Source organism: Acanthopagrus latus, chromosome 6, assembly GCF_904848185.1.
Source record: "Acanthopagrus latus isolate v.2019 chromosome 6, fAcaLat1.1, whole genome shotgun sequence".
NCBI lineage: Eukaryota > Metazoa > Chordata > Actinopteri > Spariformes > Sparidae > Acanthopagrus > Acanthopagrus latus.
In genome coordinates, this window is record NC_051044.1 from 11,363,825 (window position 1) to 11,371,500 (window position 7,676).

Genomic DNA, 7,676 nt, shown 5'->3' on the forward strand with positions numbered 1-7,676 from the left:
ATTCCTATATTTTACTTACAGGTCCCTGCCACGCATGTATGTAAAAATTCACTTGTGTGTGTCTGACATGGTTTTAACAGAGAAAGTTTCCACTTGCAGTAATGCATGTGAAAACAGCCTGTTTGTGTCAAACTCTGCACATTCACTTCTACACAGTGAAGCTCCAACGTATATCTGTAGGAAAAAGAAAAAAACACATTTATGACCGGAGGAAGACTTGAAATAAAACTACAGAATTATTAGTAGAAACATTTACACATTAAGTTCACGTATTTACCCTTTGCGACCAGAAGTGAAACATCCAATGAATGAGTTATAGCACACAGGAGAGGACATGTTTACATCCACCTCCACTCGTGGGAGCCAGTCGACTTCATAGATTCATAAGAACGTACCATCTCTGTTGGGTGGGGTTTCTGGGGCTTTTCAACGCAATCCTAATGATGGTTCTAGGCATGGGCAGTATATTCAAATATATAGTATTGTAATTTATTCCCATAAATGCTACGGCTCCTGTGCCAACAAAGCCCGGTCTCTCTCTAGAGATGCCACCTGTCCCATTTTTCCCAGAATTTTCTGTTTTTTCAACAGCTCCACAACAAACACAACATAATAAGATATTAGAAACATTTTCTTATATATGACTAATCAGAATATCATGTCACTGACCTCCCCATGCAATTCCCATGAGTGTGATTGATGCAGAATCAGAATCAGAATCAGAATCAGAATTCCTTTGTTGGACATTAAAAATGTACAAAATAAACAATATCTAATAAAAAGGTAAGAAATAGATTCTTACATACTGGGGCACTAGTACATACATAATATGTATCTCAGGTCCCAGAACTCCTCCTCTGCTGACAGAGATATACAACCTTGAAGGGTGACAGACCTCTCTGGTTGAAATGATGTAAACCACGTCAAATAAGTCCAGCCCACAGGCTTTCTGACGAATCCATGTGGTGCGCCAAAAGGGGCGGTCTCGCTCGTTTCCCGCGTGAAATTAGCGCATTTCCCTCCAAAAACTTAGATGTGTATATATGTAGCTGACTGATCTTCACTCTGGTCTCTTCTCTGAGGACGCAAACACCGTGAGTAAACTGTTCTGTACGAATCTGCTTTGTGTCGAGTTACCTGCTCAGTACAGGTGTATTCATGTCTGTGTGGGAGGTGTACAGATAGTTAATACTTATTGATCGCAGGTAATAAGCCCAAGTGATATTCCTTTACATATCAGCAGTTCCACATAGTAACTACGTTCATGTTGTCTCAGCCGAGTATGTGCTGGTTAAAATGGAGCCAGCCTCCCTGTCAGTGAGATTTGTTTCTACCTCAAACGTTTCTGAAATAACTGAACAGAAACTGCAGACGCCTCATTTAACTGTTCAGTGATGAGATGAATTCGGCTGGAACATAATCCTTTAATTACGGCCAGTTAAATGATGGACATTGTGTTTTGTTCAATGCACCAAACTCCATTGCGATTTTGGTCGTTTTTATCTCTGCCATGTTAATTACATGAATAATGCACAGTTAACTAAACTTTGGTCACTATCTAAAAACAAGGAGGTAGTTTCCGTAAAGTCGGCCTGAAGTATTTTTTAAATTTATTTATTATCTAGAAGAGCATGAAAGCTGTTTAGCTAATGCTATACTGGTCAGTGTAAGTGAGTGGTTATGTTAGCTAGCTGATTTTAAAGTTGTTGCAGATGCACTGCAGGTTTGGGAAACACGTTAGCAGCGCCTCAGCTGCCTTTATTAACGGGTACTGACGCTATAACGAGCTTATAAAGACATCTGAGTCATTTAATAGTCATGTTTTTGTAGACTGGTTAGCATGTTAGCTAACATGTGTGTCTCTTGGAGAGTGTTAGCTTGAAGGCATTATCCTGCTGTGTGACGTTAACTTGTTAAAACTAGCATCTTTACAGCTGAATAACTGAGTACAGCACAGTTAGCTAACAGGCTCCAAGTGTTGTGTATATAATGTCTGAGTATCTTACTATGTCAGCATCTAGAAGGTTATTTTGAGCAGCTAAAGTAGTTTATACACACAATATGCAGCCTCACTGTAGCCTGCACAGAATGTATTCAGTGTGTTTGTCTCAATTGTGGTTTAATGTGTTAATGAAATCACTACACTGACTCCCTGTCCGTCAAAAGATAAACTTTAAAATTATATTGCTTGTCTATAAAGCACTAAATGTTTTCAGGATTTAATACATTTGGTTTACTTTGGGTTTATCTTTAAAAAAACACATTTACTAAATCAGATTATAGCAGGTTTTATAGTGCAGAGTGATGTGAGACTCCTTAAGAGATGTCATGCTCATGGTTACAGACTGCTATACCATTCTTTATTATGAAATGATAATCCTGTAAGAAATCCCCTTTTTGCCGGATGTGTCTGTAATCTGATTACATCTTCTTTTTTACTGCTATAATCAGAATATATATACACAAACACACACTCACACATATGCATGTAGTCATCATGTTATACTAAAGTTCTTCCTCCTCTCTCCAGGTGGACAGTGGGACTTGTCTTCAGCTTCAGGTGGAACAGCTCTGACCTGTATGGTGATCAGCACCGGAGAGGAGAGACACCTGGTCCAGCAAGGTCAGTGCAGTGGATGTCCAAAAGTTAAAGGCAGAAAGTCTGAGATTTGTCAGTTGCTGTTCATTAATACTCTGGGATCAGTAAATGATTCTAGAGGGTAGTCGAGTCTCATTCACAGGTCGGTGAATACCAACAGTTTGGGTTGGTAGAAGCCACTGTAGTGTCTCTGTTAAGACGCTACTCTTTAAATTTAGTAGTATTTTAAATGGTTTTTGTTTACTAAGAGGAAATATAAACAGTCTGTTTAGAACGCCTGCATTTATTTGATCTCATCATATTTTATTTAACATGTATATCTACACTGTTCAGCCACAGCATTAAAACAACTGACAAGTGAAGTGAGCATTGATCATCTTGTTACAATCAAATGTTCTGCTGGGAAACTTTGACTTCTGTCATTTCTGTGGATCCTCTTTGACAAACACCACCCACCCAAACACCGTTCAGACCAACTGCACCCCCTCATGGCAAAGAACCCAAGGCCTCAAACTGGCCTCCTCATTCTCCAGATCCCAATCCAGTTGAGCATCTGCTGGATGCGCCAGAACCAACTCCCATCCATGTTGGGGCCCCCATGGATTGTTCTTGGCTCTGACTGCATCCAGTGGAAGCTCAGGTGGATTGAGATCTGGGGAATCTGGAGGCCAGGTTGACACCTTGAGCTCTTTCCCACGTTCCTCGGGTCGTTCCTGAGCAGTTTTTGCAGCGTTGCAGGCGCTTTGTCCTGCTGGGGGGCACTGCCATCAAGGAGTGCTGCTGCCATGAGGGGGTGTACTTGGTCTGCAGCTGTGTTTGGGTGACTGGTGTTTGTCAAAGAGACATCCACATGAATGCTAGGAGTCATGGTTTCACAGCCGAACATGACATTGGAACACAATGATCCATGTTATTTATTTCACCTGTTATTCGTTCTAATTTTGTCGCTCTCAGTGTCTACACATGTTAAATACTTTATGAATTAGATCAAATAAATGCATTTAGGCACTGTAACCAGACTTGTTTATATTTCCTCTCAGTAAAACAAAACCTGTTTAAATGACTTCCTCTTCCTTTGAACCCTGTGGGTTTTGTGCTACGACTTATGCATTTTAAATGGACAGCTTCATTTATGTAGATTCAACACTAACATAAGCCTCGGCCTATTTGACCAGCAGGCCACTAATAAGGATCATATTCAGTTTCTGATGTGCAACTGTGTGGTAGTGAAGTTTTTGGTTTAGAAGCGGTTCTTGTGTTCTCATTCATGATAGAGGTGCAGCAAACTGAGCTTCAAACACCAGCAGAATGACCAGAGACATGTTAATTTCTGTCAGCCTGTGTAAGGTTTTGCTCGAGCAGTTGTAAGATTGTCTAAGTCCTTCTGAGTGTATAAAGTATGATGAGCAGAGCCTGGTGTTAACATTGCTGTTCTTATTCGTGGTAGAAGTGCAATGAAGTGAGAGCTACAACACCAACAGAACTGATTGGAGACGTGTTGTTTTGGAGGCCTTGTGGTATAGAGCTGTTTAGGGACAAAAGTTCAGTGACAGTAATACAGATGTTAGTGGTCTGCCAGGCAAACTTGGTGTTATTGTAAGTTACAGGTTAACTTGACCGGACTTCAACTATCTTCAATGGCAAATGCCCGAGTGCTGTCCATCGGAGCTGTAAGCAGTGGTTTCCATGAATGGCAGTAGTCAGGCCTTTGATCAGCCGCTGGTATTGGTAATAGCGTATCTTACGAGCCCTTGTGCGATCCCGCCAACTTACAGGTCCCTCATGTTCAGACACCTATGGTATGGTAGAAGCGTGCACAAAGTGTGCGTGTTTAGTTTGGGCCTCGGCCTGGCTAGGGACATGCTCAGGGCCACGGTAGAAGCTAGCCTGACGCCACTAAAGCAGCTTGGATCTCTGCCCTCATCTGTCCATGACGATTCCACTCGCGAGTTCACTGTGCATGGACGCGATGCCTTTGCTTGAAGATAATGTTGAACTCTGTGATAAAACAAAATTTAAAAAAAAAAAATTTGCAGGAATTCAATTTCTTTGCAACTGTGTGTAACAGCATCCTGCTTGATAACACCATGCAGAGATCATTACAAAGCTGTTACAGGGCCCTCGGCCTCACTGCTCAGCAGGCCACTAATAACAATCTGATTGTGCTGTGGTAAAGTTTTTTGTTTGGAAGCAGTTGTTGAGGTCATGTTCATGGTACAAGTGCAGTGAACTGATAGCTACAAACAGCTTGAGCGGTTGTTAATTTGTCTGCATCCTTCTGATTGTATTGAAAGGTTGTTTTTAGTTCAGGTACATCTCCACTCGAGCGCACAAATTCAGAGAGTTCTTGATAAGCTTTATGAAGCCTTGGAAGTTGTTGTTTTGCTGGAGAAGCATCGTGGTATAAAGCTTTTCAGGCTAACAGTGTTAGCTAAACAATGTTGAGCGCAGTAAGCTACAATAACTAGTTCACCACCACAGAGTTCTAGGCACCAAAGTTCAATAAGAGCAATCCAGTTGTTAGTAGTCTGCTAGGCAAACCAGGCTTGTGTGAACTGACCAGCCAGAGCAGACTGAGGCCCCGCCTCAAAACCCACAGGATTCAAGGATTGTTTTTACAGCTACTGGATATAAAAAAAATATATATCTTGAAATAAAATGTCCTCCATATGCAACACACTGACTCTCAACTTTCTGCTTTTAATGCTGGATAACTTAATCTATAATAATACATCATGTTTGATCAGCAAATATTTAATATTGTTTATTTGAATCTGCAAAGTAACCTAGTGACTAAAGCTGTTAGACAAAGTGCAGTGAAATTATGAATAATACAGTTAAAAACTTAATTATGCAAAATATGAAACGTATTTAACATGTATATACACTGTTCAGCCACAACATTGAAACAACTGACAAGTGAAGTGAGCATCGATCATCTTGTTACAATCAAATGTTCTGCTGGGAAACTTTGACTTCTCTCATTTCTGTGGATCCTCTTTGACAAACACCACCCACCCAAACACTGTTCAGACCAACTGCACCCCCTCATGGCAAAGAACCCAAGGCCTCAAACTGGCCTCCTCATTCTCCAGATCCCAATCCAGTTGAGCATCTGCTGGATGCGCCAGAACCAACTCCCATCCATGTTGGGGCCCCCATGGATTGTTCTTGGCTCTGACTGCATCCAGTGGAAGCTCAGGTGGATTGAGATCTGGGGAATCTGGAGGCCAGGTTGACACCTTGAGCTCTTTCCCACGTTCCTCGGGTTGTTCCTGAGCAGTTTTTGCAGCGTTGCAGGCGCTTTGTCCTGCTGGGGGGGCACTGCCATCAAGGAGTGCTGCTGCCATGAGGAGGTGTACTTGGTCTGCAGCTGTGTTTGGGTGACTGGTGCTTGTCAAAGAGACATCCACATGAATGCGAGGAGTCATGGCTTCACAGCCGAACATGACATTGGAACACAATGATCCATGTTATTTATTTCACCTGTTATTCGTTCTAATTTTGTCACTCTCAGTGTCTACACATGTTAAATACTTTATGAATTAGATCAAATAAATGCATTTAGGCACTGTAACCAGACTTGTTTATATTTCCTCTTAGTAAAACAAAACCTGTAAATGTTCAAATTTACTTCCGAAATTAAATTAAATTAAAATTCCATGTAAATGAATTTAAAAAAGTGATTTCAGGTTAAATACAACGGAGTTAGAGACTCAAACCTCCACAAGGAGGCTCAACTCATCAAAAATAGACCCAGGTCTCTTTGTGGAGGACAAACAACTACCACAAAAACAAAACCTCGACACAAACAAAACCTCTAAAATCAATAAAAACCTGCACAGACACACAAAAGCTCTAAAAACCAACACACAAACCCCTAAAACAAACAAAAACATCTAAAATCCAACACACAAAACTCCTAAAAACAAACAAAAAACTCTAAAAACAAAAACACAAAACCCCTAAAAACAAACATCTAAAAGCAAACACACAAAATGTCTAAAACCAACACAAACCTCTAAAAACAAACACACAAAACTCTAAAAACAAACACACAAAACCTCTAAAAACAACACAAAAAAACTCTAAAAACAAACACACAAAACCTCTAAAAACAACACAAAACCTCTAAAAACAAGCATAAAACAACAAAAAACCTCCACAAAGAGACATCAAACTACCACTGCTCCTCTTTCTCTTCATGCAGGTGACGGACGAGCAGCTAAGACGAATAAGACGAGCCGCCACAGGACCTGAAGCAGGAAAACTGAGTATCTGTCTTTGTTGACTCTGGTTTCACCTGCTCAGACAGTGAGCATTGTTGTCTTTGCTTGTTATTTACACAATAAAACCTTTTTTTGAATTACACTCTATCGTGTTTTTTATAGATTTTTAAAGCACGTGTTGAGTCTTTTGATGGAGTCCACGGTCTCCTCTCACAGGCATTTTCAAAGCTTTAACTATATTTGATTTATACATTTTCTTTTTGTAATGGAGACCAGGGCTTCCATTACCTTCAGTATCTATTCCTATTCTGGGAATGACTGATTTAGAAACTATGTGTTGTTTAATAATGTCTGAGTAAGTTAGCCTCTCTCCATTTCTTATCACACAAATGGAGCTAACAGCAGCTCAGTGAGAGGTTTATAACGTTTTACCAGCAGCTGATATGAAATATACCTGAAGTGCTGCCTGTGATATCACCAAGCAGACAGATAAAGGGTCAATTTGAGCAGCTACAGTAGTTTATATGATCATTATGCAGCATCATTGTTGTCTGCACTTTAAAATCATATTACTGGTCTCTAGAGCACTAAATGTTCTCAGGACTGAACACATCTGGTTTACTTGTACAGGGTTATTTAAAATGTATGTTCTGATACAGTTACTTACTTAAAAGTAGTCAGTAACGTAATTTAAGTAAAACTGTCCGCTCATCTAATTCATAGTTGTTCACTGTGGCTTTTCAACATTAATATTTTTTTAATCTGTAGATTATTATATTAGCTTTTTTTTTCCGCTCTGCCTTTCAGATGCTGTTTTAATGTCTTAAGGTTTTAGTTTTGATTACTGT

The 7,676-nt window shown here is 40.2% G+C and overlaps 1 long non-coding RNA gene across 1 annotated transcript; it reads left to right on the forward strand.

The window, feature by feature from the left end:
* The first annotated feature begins 2,562 nt into the window (after positions 1-2,562).
* On the forward strand, positions 2,563-6,970 carry LOC119021381. Its single transcript, XR_005075545.1, has 2 exons — positions 2,563-2,623; positions 6,810-6,970. It is a non-coding gene; the product is annotated as an uncharacterized LOC119021381 (long non-coding RNA).
* The last annotated feature ends 706 nt before the right edge of the window (positions 6,971-7,676 follow it).